The following is a 24181-nucleotide window of genomic DNA, read 5'->3' as shown; positions in this document are numbered from 1 at the left end:
ACACACATGTGTTTCTCTGTAAGGAGAAGCAGTTGTTTTCGACATGTCAAAGTATTGTTAGAAGTGAGATCAGTAGTCATTTTCTGTGTGCAAGCTTTAATTTGAAATATAATCACGTTCTTTTGAAAGTGTATTTATTTCTTTAAATGCTTTAGTAATAACACACATGTGTTTCTTGGTAAGGAAAGGCAGTTGTTTCTGACATGTCAAAGCCTTGTTAGAAGTGAGATCAGTGTTCATTTCTCTTTAGAAACTTTACTTTGAAAGATAATCACATTCTTTGAAAGTGTATTCATTTCATAAATAACTTAAGTAAGAAACGCACAACTGTTCCTTGTAAAGAGAAGCCATTGTTTACGACATGTCAAAGTATTGGTAGAAGTGAGATCAGTGTTCCTTTTCTCTGTAGAATCTTTGTTTTGCAATATAAACATGTTCTTTTGAAAGTGTATTCATGGGGCCGGAGAGATAGCTCAGTGGTTAAGAGCATTGCCTGCTCTTCTAAAGGTCCTGAGTTCAATTCCCGGCAACCACATGGTGGCTCACAACCATCTGTAATGAGGTCTGATGCCCTCTTCTGGCCTGCAGACATACGCACAGACAGAATATTGTATAATAAATAAATAAATAAAAATATTAAAAAAAAAAAAAAAAAAAAAAAAAAAAGAAAGTGTATTCATATCTTGAAAAGCTTTAGTAAGAAACGCACATGTGTTTCTCTGTAAAGAGAAGCAGATGTTTGCGACATGTCAAATTACTGTTAGAAGTGAGATTAGTTTTCCTTTTCTCTGCAGAAGTTTTACTTTGAAAGATAATAACGTTCTTTTGAATGTGTATTTATTTCATGAAATGCTTTTGTAAGAAAAGCACATGTGTTTTTCTGTAAAGAGAAGCAGTTCTTTGGAACATGTTAAAGTATTGGTAGAAGTGAGATCCGCATTCCTTTTCTCTGTACAAGCTTTACTTTGAAAGATATTCACATTCTTTTGAAAGTGTATTCATTTCTTGAAAAGCTTTAGCATGAAACACACATGTGTATCTTGGTAAGGAGAAGCAGTTGTTTACGACATTCAAAGTATTGTTTGAAGTGAAATCAGTATTCCTTTTCTCTGTAGCAGGTTTACTTTGAAAGAAAATCACATTCTTTTGAAAGGGTGTTCATTTCATAAATAGCTTTAGTAAGAAACGCACATGTGTTTCTCTAAAGAGAGGCCATTTTTTGCGACATGTCAAAGTATTGTTAGAAGAGAGATCAGTGTTCCTTTCTGTGTAGAAGCTTTACTTTGAAAGATAATCACATTCCTTTGAAAGTGTATTCATTTCAGGATTAGCTTTAGTAAGAAACACACGTGTTACTTGGTAAAGAGATTCAATTGTTTCCTAAATGTCAAAGTCTTGTTAGAAGTGAGATCAGTGTTCCATCCTCTGTAGAAGCTTTGCTTTGAATGATAATCACGTTCTTTTGAATGTGTATTCATTTCTTAAAAAGTTTTAGTATGAAACACACATGAGTTTCTCTGTAAAGAAGCAGATGTTTGCAACTGTCAAATATCTATTAGAAGTGAGATCAGTTTTCCTTTTCTCTGTCAAAGCTTTATTTTGAAAGATAATCACGTTTTTTGAAAGTGTATTAGTTTCATATATAACTTTAGTAAGAAACGCACAGTTGTTTCTCTGTAAAGAAAGGCCGTATTATGCATCATGTCAAAGTATTTTTAGAAGAGAGATCAGTGTTCCTTTCTCTGTAAAAGCTTTACTTTGAAAGATAATCACATTCTTTTCAAAGTGTATTCATTTCATGAAAAGCATTAGGAAGAAACGCATATGTGTTTCTCTGTAAAGAGAAGCAGTTTTTTCCGACATGTCAAGTATTTTTAGAAGTGAGATCAGTGTTCCTTTTCTCTGTAGAAGCTTTGCTTTGAAGTATAATCATATTCTTTTGAAAGTGTATTCATTTCATGATAAGCTTTAGTAAGAAACGTACATGTGTTTCTCTGTAAAGAAAAGCACTTCTTTTCGACGTGTCAAATTACTGTTAGAAGTGAGATCAGTGTTCATTTTCTCTGTGGAAGCTTTATTTTGAAATATAGTCACGTTCTTTTGAAAGTGTATTCATTTCTAGAAATGCTTTAGTAATAATGCTCATGTGTGTCTTGGTAAAGAGAAGCAGTTGTTTCTGACATGTCAAAGTCTTGTTAGAAGTGTGATCAGTATTCATTTCTCTGTAGAAGCTTTACTTTGAAAGATAATCACATTCTTTGAAAGTGTATTCATTTCATTAATAGCTTTAGTAAGAAACACACAAGTGTTTCTCTGTAAAGAGAAGCCGTTGTTTGCGACATGTCAAAGTATTGTTAGAAGGGAGATCAGTGTTCCATTCTCTGTAGAAGCTTTGCTTTGCAATACAATTGGTTCTTTAAAAGGTGTATTCATTTCTTTAAAAACTTTAGTAAGAAACGCACATGTGTTTCTTGGTAATGAGAAGCAGTTGTTTGCGACATGTCAACGTCCTATTAGACCTGAGATCAGTGTTGCTTTTCTCTGTAGAAGCTTTAATTTGAAAGATAACCACATTCTTTGAAAGTGTATTTATTTCATAAATAGCTTTAGTAAGAAACGCACATGTGTTTCTCTGTAAAGAGAGGCCATTTTTTGCGACATGTCAAAGTATTGTTATTAGTGAGATCAGTGTTCCTTTTCTCTGTACAAGCTTTACATTGAAAGATAATCACGCTATTTTGAAACTGTATTCTTTCCTGAAAAGCTTTAGTTAAAACGCACTTGTGTTACTTGGTAAGGAGAAGCAGTTGTTTGCGACATGTCAAAGTGTTGTTTGAAGTGAGGTCAATATTCCTTTTCTAGGTACAAGATTTACTTTGAAAGATAATCACATTCTTTTGAAAGTGTATTCATTTCCTGAAAAGCTTTAGTAACTAACACACATGTGTTTCTTGATAAAGAGAAGCAGTTTTTTGCGACATGTCAACGTCTTGTTAGAAGTGATATCAGTGTTCCTTTTCTTTGTACAAGCTTTACTTTGAAGGATAATCACATTCTTTTGAAAGTGTATACATTTCTTGAACAGCTTTAGTTAGAAACACATGTGTTTCTTGGTAAAGAGAAGCAGTTGTTTGCGACATGTCAAAGTATTGTTAGAAGTGAGATCAGTTTACCTTTCTCTGTACAACTTTACTTTGAAAGATAATCATATTCTTCTGAAAGTGTATTCATTTCATTAATAGCTTTAGTAAGAAACGCACAAGTGTTTCTCTGTAAAGAGAAGCAGTTGTTTGCGACATGTCAAAGTATTGTTAGAAGTGAGATCAGTGTTCCATTCTCTGTAGAAACTCTGCTTTGAAATATAATCATGTTCTTTTAAAAGTGTATTCATTTCTTTAAAACTTTAGTAAGCAAAGCACATGTGTTACTTGGTTAGGAGAAGCAGTTGTTTGGGACATGTCAAAATATTGTTTGAAGTGAGATCAATATTCCTTTTCTCTGTACAAGCTTTAATTTGAAAGATAATCACGTTCTTTTGAAAGTGTATACATTTCTTGAAAATCTTTAGTAAGAAACATACATGTATTTCTCTCTAAAGAAAAGCAGTTGTTTGTGACATGGCAAATTACTGTTAAAAATGAGAACAGTTTTCTTTTCTCTCTACAAGCTTTACTTTGAAAGATAATCTCATTGTTTTGAAAGTGTATTCATTTCAAAAATAGCTTTAGTAAGAAACGCACAACTGTTTCTCTGTAAAGAAAAGCCATTTTTTGCGACATGTCAAAGTATTTTTGGAAGAGAGATAAGTGTTCCTTTCTCTGTAGAAGCTTTACTTTGAAAGATAATCACATTTATTTCAAAGTGTATTCATTTCATGAAAAGCTTTAGGAAGAAACACACATGTGTTTCCCTGTAAAGAGAAGCAGTTGTTTGCGACGTGTCAAATTATTGTTAGAAGTGATATCAATGTTCCTTTTCTCCGTAGAAGCTTTACTTTGAAAGAAAGTCACATTCTTTGGAAAGTGTATTCATTTTATAAATAGCTTTAGTAAGAAACACACGTCTTTCTGTGTAAAGAAAAGTTGTTTGCGACATGTCAAATTACTGTTAGAAGTGAGATCAGTGTTCCTTTTCTCTGTAGAAGCTATGCTTTGAAATATAATCACGTTCTTTTGAAAGTGTATTCATTCATTTCTTGAAAAGCTTTACTAAGAAACCCACGTGTATCTTGTTAAAGAGAAGCAATTGTTTGCGACATGTCAAAGTATTGTTTGAAGTGAGATCAGTATTCCTTTTCTCTGTAGAAGCTTTATTTGAAAGATAATCACATTCTTTTGAAAGTGTATTCATTTCTTGAAATGCTTTAGTAAGAAACGCACATGTCTTTTTCTGTAAAGCAAAGCAGTTCTTTGTGACATGTCAAAGGCTTGTTAGAAGTGAGATCCGTGTTCCTTTTCTCTGTAGAATCTTTGCTTTTAAATATAATCACGTTCTTTTTAAAGTGTATTCATTTTAGGAAAAGCTTTATTAAGAAATGCACATGTGCTTCTCCTTATAGAGAAGCAGATTTTTCCGACATATCTATTACTGTTTGAAGTGAGATCAGTTTTCCTTTTCTCTGTAGAAGCTTTACTTTGGAAGATAATCACATTGTTTTGAAAGAGTTCATTTCAAAAATAGCTTTAGTAAGAAACGCAAAAGTGTTTCTTTGTAAAGAAAAGCAGTTGTTTGCAACATGGCAAATTACTGTTAGAAGTGAGATCAGTGTTACTTTTCTCTGTAGAAGCTTTGCTTTGAAATATAATCATGTTCTTTTGAAAGTGTATTCATCTCTTGAAAAGCTTTATTAAGAAACACATGTGTTTCTTGGTAAAGAGAAGCAGTTTTTGCTACATGTCAAAGTCTTTTGAGAAGTGAGATCAGTGTTCCTTTTCTCTATAGAAGCTTTACTTTGGAAGATAATCACGTTTTTTTGAAAGTGCATTTATTTCATGAAATACTTTTGTAAGAAACACACATGTGTTTCTCTGTAAGGAGAAGCAGTTGTTTTCGACATGTCAAAGTATTGTTAGAAGTGAGATCAGTAGTCATTTTCTGTGTGCAAGCTTTAATTTGAAATATAATCACGTTCTTTTGAAAGTGTATTTATTTCTTTAAATGCTTTAGTAATAACACACATGTGTTTCTTGGTAAGGAAAGGCAGTTGTTTCTGACATGTCAAAGCCTTGTTAGAAGTGAGATCAGTGTTCATTTCTCTTTAGAAACTTTACTTTGAAAGATAATCACATTCTTTGAAAGTGTATTCATTTCATAAATAACTTAAGTAAGAAACGCACAACTGTTCCTTGTAAAGAGAAGCCATTGTTTACGACATGTCAAAGTATTGGTAGAAGTGAGATCAGTGTTCCTTTTCTCTGTAGAATCTTTGTTTTGAAATATAAACATGTTCTTTTGAAAGTGTATTCATATCTTGAAAAGCTTTAGTAAGAAACGCACATGTGTTTCTCTGTAAAGAGAAGCAGATGTTTGCGACATGTCAAATTACTGTTAGAAGTGAGATTAGTTTTCCTTTTCTCTGCAGAAGTTTTACTTTGAAAGATAATAACGTTCTTTTGAATGTGTATTTATTTCATGAAATGCTTTTGTAAGAAAAGCACATGTGTTTTTCTGTAAAGAGAAGCAGTTCTTTGGAACATGTTAAAGTATTGGTAGAAGTGAGATCCGCATTCCTTTTCTCTGTACAAGCTTTACTTTGAAAGATATTCACATTCTTTTGAAAGTGTATTCATTTCTTGAAAAGCTTTAGCATGAAACACACATGTGTATCTTGGTAAGGAGAAGCAGTTGTTTACGACATTCAAAGTATTGTTTGAAGTGAAATCAGTATTCCTTTTCTCTGTAGCAGGTTTACTTTGAAAGAAAATCACATTCTTTTGAAAGGGTGTTCATTTCATAAATAGCTTTAGTAAGAAACGCACATGTGTTTCTCTAAAGAGAGGCCATTTTTGGGACATGTCAAAGTATTGTTAGAAGAGAGATCAGTGTTCCTTTCTGTGTAGAAGCTTTACTTTGAAAGATAATCACATTCCTTTGAAAGTGTATTCATTTCAGGATTAGCTTTAGTAAGAAACACACGTGTTACTTGGTAAAGAGATTCAATTGTTTCCTAAATGTCAAAGTCTTGTTAGAAGTGAGATCAGTGTTCCATCCTCTGTAGAAGCTTTGCTTTGAATGATAATCACGTTCTTTTGAATGTGTATTCATTTCTTAAAAAGTTTTAGTATGAAACACACATGAGTTTCTCTGTAAAGAAGCAGATGTTTGCAACTGTCAAATATCTATTAGAAGTGAGATCAGTTTTCCTTTTCTCTGTCAAAGCTTTATTTTGAAAGATAATCACGTTTTTTGAAAGTGTATTAGTTTCATATATAACTTTAGTAAGAAACGCACAGTTGTTTCTCTGTAAAGAAAGGCCGTATTATGCATCATGTCAAAGTATTTTTAGAAGAGAGATCAGTGTTCCTTTCTCTGTAAAAGCTTTACTTTGAAAGATAATCACATTCTTTTCAAAGTGTATTCATTTCATGAAAAGCATTAGGAAGAAACGCATATGTGTTTCTCTGTAAAGAGAAGCAGTTTTTTCCGACATGTCAAGTATTTTTAGAAGTGAGATCAGTGTTCCTTTTCTCTGTAGAAGCTTTGCTTTGAAGTATAATCATATTCTTTTGAAAGTGTATTCATTTCATGATAAGCTTTAGTAAGAAACGTACATGTGTTTCTCTGTAAAGAAAAGCACTTCTTTTCGACGTGTCAAATTACTGTTAGAAGTGAGATCAGTGTTCATTTTCTCTGTGGAAGCTTTATTTTGAAATATAGTCACGTTCTTTTGAAAGTGTATTCATTTCTAGAAATGCTTTAGTAATAATGCTCATGTGTGTCTTGGTAAAGAGAAGCAGTTGTTTCTGACATGTCAAAGTCTTGTTAGAAGTGTGATCAGTATTAATTTCTCTGTAGAAGCTTTACTTTGAAAGATAATCACATTCTTTGAAAGTGTATTCATTTCATTAATAGCTTTAGTAAGAAACGCACAAGTGTTTCTCTGTAAAGAGAAGCCATTGTTTGCGACATGTCAAAGTATTGTTAGAAGGGAGATCAGTGTTCCATTCTCTGTAGAAGCTTTGCTTTGCAATACAATTGGTTCTTTAAAAAGTGTATTCATTTCTTTAAAAACTTTAGTAAGAAACGCACATGTGTTTCTTGGTAATGAGAAGCAGTTGTTTGCGACATGTCAACGTCCTATTAGACCTGAGATCAGTGTTGCTTTTCTCTGTAGAAGCTTTAATTTGAAAGATAACCACATTCTTTGAAAGTGTATTTATTTCATAAATAGCTTTAGTAAGAAACGCACATGTGTTTCTCTGTAAAGAGAGGCCATTTTTTGCGACATGTCAAAGTATTGTTATTAGTGAGATCAGTGTTCCTTTTCTCTGTACAAGCTTTACATTGAAAGATAATCACGCTATTTTGAAACTGTATTCTTTCCTGAAAAGCTTTAGTTAAAACGCACTTGTGTTACTTGGTAAGGAGAAGCAGTTGTTTGCGACATGTCAAAGTGTTATTTGAAGTGAGGTCAATATTCCTTTTCTAGGTACAAGATTTACTTTGAAAGATAATCACATTCTTTTGAAAGTGTATTCATTTCCTGAAAAGCTTTAGTAACTAACACACATGTGTTTCTTGATAAAGAGAAGCAGTTTTTTGCGACATGTCAACGTCTTGTTAGAAGTGATATCAGTGTTCCTTTTCTTTGTACAAGCTTTACTTTGAAGGATAATCACATTCTTTTGAAAGTGTATACATTTCTTGAACAGCTTTAGTTAGAAACACATGTGTTTCTTGGTAAAGAGAAGCAGTTGTTTGCGACATGTCAAAGTATTGTTAGAAGTGAGATCAGTTTACCTTTCTCTGTACAACTTTACTTTGAAAGATAATCATATTCTTCTGAAAGTGTATTCATTTCATTAATAGCTTTAGTAAGAAACGCACAAGTGTTTCTCTGTAAAGAGAAGCAGTTGTTTGCGACATGTCAAAGTATTGTTAGAAGTGAGATCAGTGTTCCATTCTCTGTAGAAACTCTGCTTTGAAATATAATCATGTTCTTTTAAAAGTGTATTCATTTCTTTAAAACTTTAGTAAGCAAAGCACATGTGTTACTTGGTTAGGAGAAGCAGTTGTTTGGGACATGTCAAAATATTGTTTGAAGTGAGATCAATATTCCTTTTCTCTGTACAAGCTTTAATTTGAAAGATAATCACGTTCTTTTGAAAGTGTATACATTTCTTGAAAATCTTTAGTAAGAAACATACATGTATTTCTCTCTAAAGAAAAGCAGTTGTTTGTGACATGTCAAATTACTGTTAAAAATGAGAACAGTTTTCTTTTCTCTCTACAAGCTTTACTTTGAAAGATAATCTCATTGTTTTGAAAGTGTATTCATTTCAAAAATAGCTTTAGTAAGAAACGCACAACTGTTTCTCTGTAAAGAAAAGCCATTTTTTGCGACATGTCAAAGTATTTTTGGAAGAGAGATAAGTGTTCCTTTCTCTGTAGAAGCTTTACTTTGAAAGATAATCACATTTATTTCAAAGTGTATTCATTTCATGAAAAGCTTTAGGAAGAAACACACATGTGTTTCCCTGTAAAGAGAAGCAGTTGTTTGCGACGTGTCAAAATATTGTTAGAAGTGATATCAATGTTCCTTTTCTCCGTAGAAGCTTTACTTTGAAAGAAAGTCACATTCTTTGGAAAGTGTATTCATTTTATAAATAGCTTTAGTAAGAAACACACGTCTTTCTGTGTAAAGAAAAGTTGTTTGCGACATGTCAAATTACTGTTAGAAGTGAGATCAGTGTTCCTTTTCTCTGTAGAAGCTATGCTTTGAAATATAATCACGTTCTTTTGAAAGTGTATTCATTCATTTCTTGAAAAGCTTTACTAAGAAACCCACGTGTATCTTGTTAAAGAGAAGCAATTGTTTGCGACATGTCAAAGTATTGTTTGAAGTGAGATCAGTATTCCTTTTCTCTGTAGAAGCTTTATTTGAAAGATAATCACATTCTTTTGAAAGTGTATTCATTTCTTGAAATGCTTTAGTAAGAAACGCACATGTCTTTTTCTGTAAAGCAAAGCAGTTCTTTGTGACATGTCAAAGGCTTGTTAGAAGTGAGATCCGTGTTCCTTTTCTCTGTAGAATCTTTGCTTTTAAATATAATCACGTTCTTTTTAAAGTGTATTCATTTTAGGAAAAGCTTTATTAAGAAATGCACATGTGCTTCTCCTTATAGAGAAGCAGATTTTTCCGACATATCTATTACTGTTTGAAGTGAGATCAGTTTTCCTTTTCTCTGTAGAAGCTTTACTTTGGAAGATAATCACATTGTTTTGAAAGAGTTCATTTCAAAAATAGCTTTAGTAAGAAACGCAAAAGTGTTTCTTTGTAAAGAAAAGCAGTTGTTTGCAACATGGCAAATTACTGTTAGAAGTGAGATCAGTGTTACTTTTCACTGTAGAAGCTTTGCTTTGAAATATAATCATGTTCTTTTGAAAGTGTATTCATCTCTTGAAAAGCTTTATTAAGAAACACATGTGTTTCTTGGTAAAGAGAAGCAGTTTTTGCTACATGTCAAAGTCTTTTGAGAAGTGAGATCAGTGTTCCTTTTCTCTATAGAAGCTTTACTTTGGAAGATAATCACGTTTTTTTGAAAGTGCATTTATTTCATGAAATACTTTTGTAAGAAACACACATGTGTTTCTCTGTAAGGAGAAGCAGTTGTTTTCGACATGTCAAAGTATTGTTAGAAGTGAGATCAGTAGTCATTTTCTGTGTGCAAGCTTTAATTTGAAATATAATCACGTTCTTTTGAAAGTGTATTTATTTCTTTAAATGCTTTAGTAATAACACACATGTGTTTCTTGGTAAGGAAAGGCAGTTGTTTCTGACATGTCAAAGCCTTGTTAGAAGTGAGATCAGTGTTCATTTCTCTTTAGAAACTTTACTTTGAAAGATAATCACATTCTTTGAAAGTGTATTCATTTCATAAATAACTTAAGTAAGAAACGCACAACTGTTCCTTGTAAAGAGAAGCCATTGTTTACGACATGTCAAAGTATTGTTAGAAGTGAGATCAGTGTTCCTTTTCTCTGTAGAATCTTTGTTTTGAAATATAAACATGTTCTTTTGAAAGTGTATTCATATCTTGAAAAGCTTTAGTAAGAAACGCACATGTGTTTCTCTGTAAAGAGAAGCAGATGTTTGCGACATGTCAAATTACTGTTAGAAGTGAGATTAGTTTTCCTTTTCTCTGCAGAAGTTTTACTTTGAAAGATAATAACGTTCTTTTGAATGTGTATTTATTTCATGAAATGCTTTTGTAAGAAAAGCACATGTGTTTTTCTGTAAAGAGAAGCAGTTCTTTGGAACATGTTAAAGTATTGGTAGAAGTGAGATCCGCATTCCTTTTCTCTGTACAAGCTTTACTTTGAAAGATATTCACATTCTTTTGAAAGTGTATTCATTTCTTGAAAAGCTTTAGCATGAAACACACATGTGTATCTTGGTAAGGAGAAGCAGTTGTTTACGACATTCAAAGTATTGTTTGAAGTGAAATCAGTATTCCTTTTCTCTGTAGCAGGTTTACTTTGAAAGAAAATCACATTCTTTTGAAAGGGTGTTCATTTCATAAATAGCTTTAGTAAGAAACGCACATGTGTTTCTCTAAAGAGAGGCCATTTTTTGCGACATGTCAAAGTATTGTTAGAAGAGAGATCAGTGTTCCTTTCTGTGTAGAAGCTTTACTTTGAAAGATAATCACATTCCTTTGAAAGTGTATTCATTTCAGGATTAGCTTTAGTAAGAAACACACGTGTTACTTGGTAAAGAGATTCAATTGTTTCCTAAATGTCAAAGTCTTGTTAGAAGTGAGATCAGTGTTCCATCCTCTGTAGAAGCTTTGCTTTGAATGATAATCACGTTCTTTTGAATGTGTATTCATTTCTTAAAAAGTTTTAGTATGAAACACACATGAGTTTCTCTGTAAAGAAGCAGATGTTTGCAACTGTCAAATATCTATTAGAAGTGAGATCAGTTTTCCTTTTCTCTGTCAAAGCTTTATTTTGAAAGATAATCACGTTTTTTGAAAGTGTATTAGTTTCATATATAACTTTAGTAAGAAACGCACAGTTGTTTCTCTGTAAAGAAAGGCCGTATTATGCATCATGTCAAAGTATTTTTAGAAGAGAGATCAGTGTTCCTTTCTCTGTAAAAGCTTTACTTTGAAAGATAATCACATTCTTTTCAAAGTGTATTCATTTCATGAAAAGCATTAGGAAGAAACGCATATGTGTTTCTCTGTAAAGAGAAGCAGTTTTTTCCGACATGTCAAGTATTTTTAGAAGTGAGATCAGTGTTCCTTTTCTCTGTAGAAGCTTTGCTTTGAAGTATAATCATATTCTTTTGAAAGTGTATTCATTTCATGATAAGCTTTAGTAAGAAACGTACATGTGTTTCTCTGTAAAGAAAAGCACTTCTTTTCGACGTGTCAAATTACTGTTAGAAGTGAGATCAGTGTTCATTTTCTCTGTGGAAGCTTTATTTTGAAATATAGTCACGTTCTTTTGAAAGTGTATTCATTTCTAGAAATGCTTTAGTAATAATGCTCATGTGTGTCTTGGTAAAGAGAAGCAGTTGTTTCTGACATGTCAAAGTCTTGTTAGAAGTGTGATCAGTATTCATTTCTCTGTAGAAGCTTTACTTTGAAAGATAATCACATTCTTTGAAAGTGTATTCATTTCATTAATAGCTTTAGTAAGAAACGCACAAGTGTTTCTCTGTAAAGAGAAGCCGTTGTTTGCGACATGTCAAAGTATTGTTAGAAGGGAGATCAGTGTTCCATTCTCTGTAGAAGCTTTGCTTTGCAATACAATTGGTTCTTTAAAAAGTGTATTCATTTCTTTAAAAACTTTAGTAAGAAACGCACATGTGTTTCTTGGTAATGAGAAGCAGTTGTTTGCGACATGTCAACGTCCTATTAGACCTGAGATCAGTGTTGCTTTTCTCTGTAGAAGCTTTAATTTGAAAGATAACCACATTCTTTGAAAGTGTATTTATTTCATAAATAGCTTTAGTAAGAAACGCACATGTGTTTCTCTGTAAAGAGAGGCCATTTTTTGCGACATGTCAAAGTATTGTTATTAGTGAGATCAGTGTTCCTTTTCTCTGTACAAGCTTTACATTGAAAGATAATCACGCTATTTTGAAACTGTATTCTTTCCTGAAAAGCTTTAGTTAAAACGCACTTGTGTTACTTGGTAAGGAGAAGCAGTTGTTTGCGACATGTCAAAGTGTTGTTTGAAGTGAGGTCAATATTCCTTTTCTAGGTACAAGATTTACTTTGAAAGATAATCACATTCTTTTGAAAGTGTATTCATTTCCTGAAAAGCTTTAGTAACTAACACACATGTGTTTCTTGATAAAGAGAAGCAGTTTTTTGCGACATGTCAACGTCTTGTTAGAAGTGATATCAGTGTTCCTTTTCTTTGTACAAGCTTTACTTTGAAGGATAATCACATTCTTTTGAAAGTGTATACATTTCTTGAACAGCTTTAGTTAGAAACACATGTGTTTCTTGGTAAAGAGAAGCAGTTGTTTGCGACATGTCAAAGTATTGTTAGAAGTGAGATCAGTTTACCTTTCTCTGTACAACTTTACTTTGAAAGATAATCATATTCTTCTGAAAGTGTATTCATTTCATTAATAGCTTTAGTAAGAAACGCACAAGTGTTTCTCTGTAAAGAGAAGCAGTTGTTTGCGACATGTCAAAGTATTGTTAGAAGTGAGATCAGTGTTCCATTCTCTGTAGAAACTCTGCTTTGAAATATAATCATGTTCTTTTAAAAGTGTATTCATTTCTTTAAAACTTTAGTAAGCAAAGCACATGTGTTACTTGGTTAGGAGAAGCAGTTGTTTGGGACATGTCAAAATATTGTTTGAAGTGAGATCAATATTCCTTTTCTCTGTACAAGCTTTAATTTGAAAGATAATCACGTTCTTTTGAAAGTGTATACATTTCTTGAAAATCTTTAGTAAGAAACATACATGTATTTCTCTCTAAAGAAAAGCAGTTGTTTGTGACATGGCAAATTACTGTTAAAAATGAGAACAGTTTTCTTTTCTCTCTACAAGCTTTACTTTGAAAGATAATCTCATTGTTTTGAAAGTGTATTCATTTCAAAAATAGCTTTAGTAAGAAACGCACAACTGTTTCTCTGTAAAGAAAAGCCATTTTTTGCGACATGTCAAAGTATTTTTGGAAGAGAGATAAGTGTTCCTTTCTCTGTAGAAGCTTTACTTTGAAAGATAATCACATTTATTTCAAAGTGTATTCATTTCATGAAAAGCTTTAGGAAGAAACACACATGTGTTTCCCTGTAAAGAGAAGCAGTTGTTTGCGACGTGTCAAAATATTGTTAGAAGTGATATCAATGTTCCTTTTCTCCGTAGAAGCTTTACTTTGAAAGAAAGTCACATTCTTTGGAAAGTGTATTCATTTTATAAATAGCTTTAGTAAGAAACACACGTCTTTCTGTGTAAAGAAAAGTTGTTTGCGACATGTCAAATTACTGTTAGAAGTGAGATCAGTGTTCCTTTTCTCTGTAGAAGCTATGCTTTGAAATATAATCACGTTCTTTTGAAAGTGTATTCATTCATTTCTTGAAAAGCTTTACTAAGAAACCCACGTGTATCTTGTTAAAGAGAAGCAATTGTTTGCGACATGTCAAAGTATTGTTTGAAGTGAGATCAGTATTCCTTTTCTCTGTAGAAGCTTTATTTGAAAGATAATCACATTCTTTTGAAAGTGTATTCATTTCTTGAAATGCTTTAGTAAGAAACGCACATGTCTTTTTCTGTAAAGCAAAGCAGTTCTTTGTGACATGTCAAAGGCTTGTTAGAAGTGAGATCCGTGTTCCTTTTCTCTGTAGAATCTTTGCTTTTAAATATAATCACGTTCTTTTTAAAGTGTATTCATTTTAGGAAAAGCTTTATTAAGAAATGCACATGTGCTTCTCCTTATAGAGAAGCAGATTTTTCCGACATATCTATTACTGTTTGAAGTGAGATCAGTTTTCCTTTTCTCTGTAGAAGCTTTACTTTGGAAGATAATCACATTGTTTTGAAAGAGTTCATTTCAAAAATAGCTTTAGTAAGAAACGCAAAAGTGTTTCTTTGTAAAGAAAAGCAGTTGTTTGCAACATGGCAAATTACTGTTAGAAGTGAGATCAGTGTTACTTTTCTCTGTAGAAGCTTTGCTTTGAAATATAATCATGTTCTTTTGAAAGTGTATTCATCTCTTGAAAAGCTTTATTAAGAAACACATGTGTTTCTTGGTAAAGAGAAGCAGTTTTTGCTACATGTCAAAGTCTTTTGAGAAGTGAGATCAGTGTTCCTTTTCTCTATAGAAGCTTTACTTTGGAAGATAATCACGTTTTTTTGAAAGTGCATTTATTTCATGAAATACTTTTGTAAGAAACACACATGTGTTTCTCTGTAAGGAGAAGCAGTTGTTTTCGACATGTCAAAGTATTGTTAGAAGTGAGATCAGTAGTCATTTTCTGTGTGCAAGCTTTAATTTGAAATATAATCACGTTCTTTTGAAAGTGTATTTATTTCTTTAAATGCTTTAGTAATAACACACATGTGTTTCTTGGTAAGGAAAGGCAGTTGTTTCTGACATGTCAAAGCCTTGTTAGAAGTGAGATCAGTGTTCATTTCTCTTTAGAAACTTTACTTTGAAAGATAATCACATTCTTTGAAAGTGTATTCATTTCATAAATAACTTAAGTAAGAAACGCACAACTGTTCCTTGTAAAGAGAAGCCATTGTTTACGACATGTCAAAGTATTGGTAGAAGTGAGATCAGTGTTCCTTTTCTCTGTAGAATCTTTGTTTTGAAATATAAACATGTTCTTTTGAAAGTGTATTCATATCTTGAAAAGCTTTAGTAAGAAACGCACATGTGTTTCTCTGTAAAGAGAAGCAGATGTTTGCGACATGTCAAATTACTGTTAGAAGTGAGATTAGTTTTCCTTTTCTCTGCAGAAGTTTTACTTTGAAAGATAATAACGTTCTTTTGAATGTGTATTTATTTCATGAAATGCTTTTGTAAGAAAAGCACATGTGTTTTTCTGTAAAGAGAAGCAGTTCTTTGGAACATGTTAAAGTATTGGTAGAAGTGAGATCCGCATTCCTTTTCTCTGTACAAGCTTTACTTTGAAAGATATTCACATTCTTTTGAAAGTGTATTCATTTCTTGAAAAGCTTTAGCATGAAACACACATGTGTATCTTGGTAAGGAGAAGCAGTTGTTTACGACATTCAAAGTATTGTTTGAAGTGAAATCAGTATTCCTTTTCTCTGTAGCAGGTTTACTTTGAAAGAAAATCACATTCTTTTGAAAGGGTGTTCATTTCATAAATAGCTTTAGTAAGAAACGCACATGTGTTTCTCTAAAGAGAGGCCATTTTTTGCGACATGTCAAAGTATTGTTAGAAGAGAGATCAGTGTTCCTTTCTGTGTAGAAGCTTTACTTTGAAAGATAATCACATTCCTTTGAAAGTGTATTCATTTCAGGATTAGCTTTAGTAAGAAACACACGTGTTACTTGGTAAAGAGATTCAATTGTTTCCTAAATGTCAAAGTCTTGTTAGAAGTGAGATCAGTGTTCCATCCTCTGTAGAAGCTTTGCTTTGAATGATAATCACGTTCTTTTGAATGTGTATTCATTTCTTAAAAAGTTTTAGTATGAAACACACATGAGTTTCTCTGTAAAGAAGCAGATGTTTGCAACTGTCAAATATCTATTAGAAGTGAGATCAGTTTTCCTTTTCTCTGTCAAAGCTTTATTTTGAAAGATAATCACGTTTTTTGAAAGTGTATTAGTTTCATATATAACTTTAGTAAGAAACGCACAGTTGTTTCTCTGTAAAGAAAGGCCGTATTATGCATCATGTCAAAGTATTTTTAGAAGAGAGATCAGTGTTCCTTTCTCTGTAAAAGCTTTACTTTGAAAGATAATCACATTCTTTTCAAAGTGTATTCATTTCATGAAAAGCATTAGGAAGAAACGCATATGTGTTTCTCTGTAAAGAGAAGCAGTTTTTTCCAACATGTCAAGTATTTTTAGAAGTGAGATCAGTGTTCCTTTTCTCTGTAGAAGCTTTGCTTTGAAGTATAATCATATTCTTTTGAAAGTGTATTCATTTCATGATAAGCTTTAGTAAGAAACGTACATGTGTTTCTCTGTAAAGAAAAGCACTTCTTTTCGACGTGTCAAATTACTGTTAGAAGTGAGAACAGTGTTCATTTTCTCTGTGGAAGCTTTATTTTGAAATATAGTCACGTTCTTTTGAAAGTGTATTCATTTCTAGAAATGCTTTAGTAATAATGCTCATGTGTGTCTTGGTAAAGAGAAGCAGTTGTTTCTGACATGTCAAAGTCTTGTTAGAAGTGTGATCAGTATTCATTTCTCTGTAGAAGCTTTACTTTGAAAGATAATCACATTCTTTGAAAGTGTATTCATTTCATTAATAGCTTTAGTAAGAAACGCACAAGTGTTTCTCTGTAAAGAGAAGCCGTTGTTTGCGACATGTCAAAGTATTGTTAGAAGGGAGATCAGTGTTCCATTCTCTGTAGAAGCTTTGCTTTGCAATACAATTGGTTCTTTAAAAAGTGTATTCATTTCTTTAAAAACTTTAGTAAGAAACGCACATGTGTTTCTTGGTAATGAGAAGCAGTTGTTTGCGACATGTCAACGTCCTATTAGACCTGAGATCAGTGTTGCTTTTCTCTGTAGAAGCTTTAATTTGAAAGATAACCACATTCTTTGAAAGTGTATTTATTTCATAAATAGCTTTAGTAAGAAACGCACATGTGTTTCTCTGTAAAGAGAGGCCATTTTTTGCGACATGTCAAAGTATTGTTATTAGTGAGATCAGTGTTCCTTTTCTCTGTACAAGCTTTACATTGAAAGATAATCACGCTATTTTGAAACTGTATTCTTTCCTGAAAAGCTTTAGTTAAAACGCACTTGTGTTACTTGGTAAGGAGAAGCAGTTGTTTGCGACATGTCAAAGTGTTGTTTGAAGTGAGGTCAATATTCCTTTTCTAGGTACAAGATTTACTTTGAAAGATAATCACATTCTTTTGAAAGTGTATTCATTTCCTGAAAAGCTTTAGTAACTAACACACATGTGTTTCTTGATAAAGAGAAGCAGTTTTTTTGCGACATGTCAACGTCTTGTTAGAAGTGATATCAGTGTTCCTTTTCTTTGTACAAGCTTTACTTTGAAGGATAATCACATTCTTTTGAAAGTGTATACATTTCTTGAACAGCTTTAGTTAGAAACACATGTGTTTCTTGGTAAAGAGAAGCAGTTGTTTGCGACATGTCAAAGTATTGTTAGAAGTGAGATCAGTTTACCTTTCTCTGTACAACTTTACTTTGAAAGATAATCATATTCTTCTGAAAGTGTATTCATTTCATTAATAGCTTTAGTAAGAAACGCACAAGTGTTTCTCTGTAAAGAGAAGCAGTTGTTTGCGACATGTCAAAGTATTGTTAGAAGTGAGATCAGTGTTCCATTCTCTGTAGAAACTCTGCTTTGAAATATAATCATGTTCTTTTAAAAGTGTATTCATTTCTTTAAAACTTTAGTAAGCAAAGCACATGTGTTACTTGGTTAGGAGAAGCAGTTGTTTGGGACATGTCAAAATATTGTTTGAAGTGAGATCAATATTCCTTTTCTCTGTACAAGCTTTAATTTGAAAGATAATCACGTTCTTTTGAAAGTGTATACATTTCTTGAAAATCTTTAGTAAGAAACATACATGTATTTCTCTCTAAAGAAAAGCAGTTGTTTGTGACATGTCAAATTACTGTTAAAAATGAGAACAGTTTTCTTTTCTCTCTACAAGCTTTACTTTGAAAGATAATCTCATTGTTTTGAAAGTGTATTCATTTCAAAAATAGCTTTAGTAAGAAACGCACAACTGTTTCTCTGTAAAGAAAAGCCATTTTTTGCGACATGTCAAAGTATTTTTGGAAGAGAGATAAGTGTTCCTTTCTCTGTAGAAGCTTTACTTTGAAAGATAATCACATTTATTTCAAAGTGTATTCATTTCATGAAAAGCTTTAGGAAGAAACACACATGTGTTTCCCTGTAAAGAGAAGCAGTTGTTTGCGACGTGTCAAAATATTGTTAGAAGTGATATCAATGTTCCTTTTCTCCGTAGAAGCTTTACTTTGAAAGAAAGTCACATTCTTTGGAAAGTGTATTCATTTTATAAATAGCTTTAGTAAGAAACACACGTCTTTCTGTGTAAAGAAAAGTTGTTTGCGACATGTCAAATTACTGTTAGAAGTGAGATCAGTGTTCCTTTTCTCTGTAGAAGCTATGCTTTGAAATATAATCACGTTCTTTTGAAAGTGTATTCATTCATTTCTTGAAAAGCTTTACTAAGAAACCCACGTGTATCTTGTTAAAGAGAAGCAATTGTTTGCGACATGTCAAAGTATTGTTTGAAGTGAGATCAGTATTCCTTTTCTCTGTAGAAGCTTTATTTGAAAGATAATCACATTCTTTTGAAAGTGTATTCATTTCTTGAAATGCTTTAGTAAGAAACGCACATGTCTTTTTCTGTAAAGCAAAGCAGTTCTTTGTGACATGTCAAAGGCTTGTTAGAAGTGAGATCCGTGTTCCTTTTCTCTGTAGAATCTTTGCTTTTAAATATAATCACGTTCTTTTTAAAGTGTATTCATTTTAGGAAAAGCTTTATTAAGAAATGCACATGTGCTTCTCCTTATAGAGAAGCAGATTTTTCCGACATATCTATTACTGTTTGAAGTGAGATCAGTTTTCCTTTTCTCTGTAGAAGCTTTACTTTGGAAGATAATCACATTGTTTTGAAAGAGTTCATTTCAAAAATAGCTTTAGTAAGAAACGCAAAAGTGTTTCTTTGTAAAGAAAAGCAGTTGTTTGCAACATGGCAAATTACTGTTAGAAGTGAGATCAGTGTTACTTTTCTCTGTAGAAGCTTTGCTTTGAAATATAATCATGTTCTTTTGAAAGTGTATTCATCTCTTGAAAAGCTTTATTAAGAAACACATGTGTTTCTTGGTAAAGAGAAGCAGTTTTTGCTACATGTCAAAGTCTTTTGAGAAGTGAGATCAGTGTTCCTTTTCTCTATAGAAGCTTTACTTTGGAAGATAATCACGTTTTTTTGAAAGTGCATTTATTTCATGAAATACTTTTGTAAGAAACACACATGTGTTTCTCTGTAAGGAGAAGCAGTTGTTTTCGACATGTCAAAGTATTGTTAGAAGTGAGATCAGTAGTCATTTTCTGTGTGCAAGCTTTAATTTGAAATATAATCACGTTCTTTTGAAAGTGTATTTATTTCTTTAAATGCTTTAGTAATAACACACATGTGTTTCTTGGTAAGGAAAGGCAGTTGTTTCTGACATGTCAAAGCCTTGTTAGAAGTGAGATCAGTGTTCATTTCTCTTTAGAAACTTTACTTTGAAAGATAATCACATTCTTTGAAAGTGTATTCATTTCATAAATAACTTAAGTAAGAAACGCACAACTGTTCCTTGTAAAGAGAAGCCATTGTTTACGACATGTCAAAGTATTGGTAGAAGTGAGATCAGTGTTCCTTTTCTCTGTAGAATCTTTGTTTTGCAATATAAACATGTTCTTTTGAAAGTGTATTCATATCTTGAAAAGCTTTAGTAAGAAACGCACATGTGTTTCTCTGTAAAGAGAAGCAGATGTTTGCGACATGTCAAATTACTGTTAGAAGTGAGATTAGTTTTCCTTTTCTCTGCAGAAGTTTTACTTTGAAAGATAATAACGTTCTTTTGAATGTGTATTTATTTCATGAAATGCTTTTGTAAGAAAAGCACATGTGTTTTTCTGTAAAGAGAAGCAGTTCTTTGGAACATGTTAAAGTATTGGTAGAAGTGAGATCCGCATTCCTTTTCTCTGTACAAGCTTTACTTTGAAAGATATTCACATTCTTTTGAAAGTGTATTCATTTCTTGAAAAGCTTTAGCATGAAACACACATGTGTATCTTGGTAAGGAGAAGCAGTTGTTTACGACATTCAAAGTATTGTTTGAAGTGAAATCAGTATTCCTTTTCTCTGTAGCAGGTTTACTTTGAAAGAAAATCACATTCTTTTGAAAGGGTGTTCATTTCATAAATAGCTTTAGTAAGAAACGCACATGTGTTTCTCTAAAGAGAGGCCATTTTTTGCGACATGTCAAAGTATTGTTAGAAGAGAGATCAGTGTTCCTTTCTCTGTAAAAGCTTTACTTTGAAAGATAATCACATTCTTTTCAAAGTGTATTCATTTCATGAAAAGCATTAGGAAGAAACGCATATGTGTTTCTCTGTAAAGAGAAGCAGTTTTTTCCGACATGTCAAGTATTTTTAGAAGTGAGATCAGTGTTCCTTTTCTCTGTAGAAGCTTTGCTTTGAAGTATAATCATATTCTTTTGAAAGTGTATTCATTTCATGATAAGCTTTAGTAAGAAACGTACATGTGTTTCTCTGTAAAGAAAAGCACTTCTTTTCGACGTGTCAAATTACTGTTAGAAGTGAGATCAGTGTTCATTTTCTCTGTGGAAGCTTTATTTTGAAATATAGTCACGTTCTTTTGAAAGTGTATTCATTTCTAGAAATGCTTTAGTAATAATGCTCATGTGTGTCTTGGTAAAGAGAAGCAGTTGTTTCTGACATGTCAAAGTCTTGTTAGAAGTGTGATCAGTATTCATTTCTCTGTAGAAGCTTTACTTTGAAAGATAATCACATTCTTTGAAAGTGTATTCATTTCATTAATAGCTTTAGTAAGAAACGCACAAGTGTTTCTCTGTAAAGAGAAGCCATTGTTTGCGACATGTCAAAGTATTGTTAGAAGGGAGATCAGTGTTCCATTCTCTGTAGAAGCTTTGCTTTGAAATACAATTGGTTCTTTAAAAAGTGTATTCATTTCTTTAAAAACTTTAGTAAGAAACGCACATGTGTTTCTTGGTAATGAGAAGCAGTTGTTTGCGACATGTCAACGTCCTATTAGACCTGAGATCAGTGTTGCTTTTCTCTGTAGAAGCTTTAATTTGAAAGATAACCACATTCTTTGAAAGTGTATTTATTTCATAAATAGCTTTAGTAAGAAACGCACATGTGTTTCTCTGTAAAGAGAGGCCATTTTTTGCGACATGTCAAAGTATTGTTATTAGTGAGATCAGTGTTCCTTTTCTCTGTACAAGCTTTACATTGAAAGATAATCACGCTATTTTGAAACTGTATTCTTTCCTGAAAAGCTTTAGTTAAAACGCACTTGTGTTACTTGGTAAGGAGAAGCAGTTGTTTGCGACATGTCAAAGTGTTGTTTGAAGTGAGGTCAATATTCCTTTTCTAGGTACAAGATTTACTTTGAAAGATAATCACATTCTTTTGAAAGTGTATTCATTTCCTGAAAAGCTTTAGTAACTAACACACATGTGTTTCTTGATAAAGAGAAGCAGTTTTTTGCGACATGTCAACGTCTTGTTAGAAGTGATATCAGTGTTCCTTTTCTTTGTACAAGCTTTACTTTGAAGGATAATCACATTCTTTTGAAAGTGTATACATTTCTTGAACTGCTTTAGTTAGAAACACATGTGTTTCTTGGTAAAGAGAAGCAGTTGTTTGCGACATGTCAAAGTATTGTTAGAAGTGAGATCAGTTTACCTTTCTCTGTACAACTTTACTTTGAAAGATAATCATATTCTTCTGAAAGTGTATTCATTTCATTAATAGCTTTAGTAAGAAACGCACAAGTGTTTCTCTGTAAAGAGAAGCAGTTGTTTGCGACATGTCAAAGTATTGTTAGAAGTGAGATCAGTGTTCCATTCTCTGTAGAAACTCTGCTTTGAAATATAATCATGTTCTTTTAAAAGTGTATTCATTTCTTTAAAACTTTAGTAAGCAAAGCACATGTGTTACTTGGTTAGGAGAAGCAGTTGTTTGGGACATGTCAAAATATTGTTTGAAGTGAGATCAATATTCCTTTTCTCTGTACAAGCTTTAATTTGAAAGATAATCACGTTCTTTTGAAAGTGTATACATTTCTTGAAAATCTTTAGTAAGAAACATACATGTATTTCTCTCTAAAGAAAAGCAGTTGTTTGTGACATGTCAAATTACTGTTAAAAATGAGAACAGTTTTCTTTTCTCTCTACAAGCTTTACTTTGAAAGATAATCTCATTGTTTTGAAAGTGTATTCATTTCAAAAATAGCTTTAGTAAGAAACGCACAACTGTTTCTCTGTAAAGAAAAGCCATTTTTTGCGACATGTCAAAGTATTTTTGGAAGAGAGATAAGTGTTCCTTTCTCTGTAGAAGCTTTACTTTGAAAGATAATCACATTTATTTCAAAGTGTATTCATTTCATGAAAAGCTTTAGGAAGAAACACACATGTGTTTCCCTGTAAAGAGAAGCAGTTGTTTGCGACGTGTCAAAATATTGTTAGAAGTGATATCAATGTTCCTTTTCTCCGTAGAAGCTTTACTTTGAAAGAAAGTCACATTCTTTGGAAAGTGTATTCATTTTATAAATAGCTTTAGTAAGAAACACACGTCTTTCTGTGTAAAGAAAAGTTGTTTGCGACATGTCAAATTACTGTTAGAAGTGAGATCAGTGTTCCTTTTCTCTGTAGAAGCTATGCTTTGAAATATAATCACGTTCTTTTGAAAGTGTATTCATTCATTTCTTGAAAAGCTTTACTAAGAAACCCACGTGTATCTTGTTAAAGAGAAGCAATTGTTTGCGACATGTCAAAGTATTGTTTGAAGTGAGATCAGTATTCCTTTTCTCTGTAGAAGCTTTATTTGAAAGATAATCACATTCTTTTGAAAGTGTATTCATTTCTTGAAATGCTTTAGTAAGAAACGCACATGTCTTTTTCTGTAAAGCAAAGCAGTTCTTTGTGACATGTCAAAGGCTTGTTAGAAGTGAGATCCGTGTTCCTTTTCTCTGTAGAATCTTTGCTTTTAAATATAATCACGTTCTTTTTAAAGTGTATTCATTTTAGGAAAAGCTTTATTAAGAAATGCACATGTGCTTCTCCTTATAGAGAAGCAGATTTTTCCGACATATCTATTACTGTTTGAAGTGAGATCAGTTTTCCTTTTCTCTGTAGAAGCTTTACTTTGGAAGATAATCACATTGTTTTGAAAGAGTTCATTTCAAAAATAGCTTTAGTAAGAAACGCAAAAGTGTTTCTTTGTAAAGAAAAGCAGTTGTTTGCAACATGGCAAATTACTGTTAGAAGTGAGATCAGTGTTACTTTTCACTGTAGAAGCTTTGCTTTGAAATATAATCATGTTCTTTTGAAAGTGTATTCATCTCTTGAAAAGCTTTATTAAGAAACACATGTGTTTCTTGGTAAAGAGAAGCAGTTTTTGCTACATGTCAAAGTCTTTTGAGAAGTGAGATCAGTGTTCCTTTTCTCTATAGAAGCTTTACTTTGGAAGATAATCACGTTTTTTTGAAAGTGCATTTATTTCATGAAATACTTTTGTAAGAAACACACATGTGTTTCTCTGTAAGGAGAAGCAGTTGTTTTCGACATGTCAAAGTATTGTTAGAAGTGAGATCAGTAGTCATTTTCTGTGTGCAAGCTTTAATTTGAAATATAATCACGTTCTTTTGAAAGTGTATTTATTTCTTTAAATGCTTTAGTAATAACACACATGTGTTTCTTGGTAAGGAAAGGCAGTTGTTTCTGACATGTCAAAGCCTTGTTAGAAGTGAGATCAGTGTTCATTTCTCTTTAGAAACTTTACTTTGAAAGATAATCACATTCTTTGAAAGTGTATTCATTTCATAAATAACTTAAGTAAGAAACGCACAACTGTTCCTTGTAAAGAGAAGCCATTGTTTACGACATGTCAAAGTATTGTTAGAAGTGAGATCAGTGTTCCTTTTCTCTGTAGAATCTTTGTTTTGAAATATAAACATGTTCTTTTGAAAGTGTATTCATATCTTGAAAAGCTTTAGTAAGAAACGCACATGTGTTTCTCT

The sequence above is a fragment of the Chionomys nivalis genome, chromosome 13 (assembly GCF_950005125.1).
Source record: "Chionomys nivalis chromosome 13, mChiNiv1.1, whole genome shotgun sequence".
NCBI lineage: Eukaryota > Metazoa > Chordata > Mammalia > Rodentia > Cricetidae > Chionomys > Chionomys nivalis.
Note: the sequence above shows the minus strand (reverse complement) of the source record.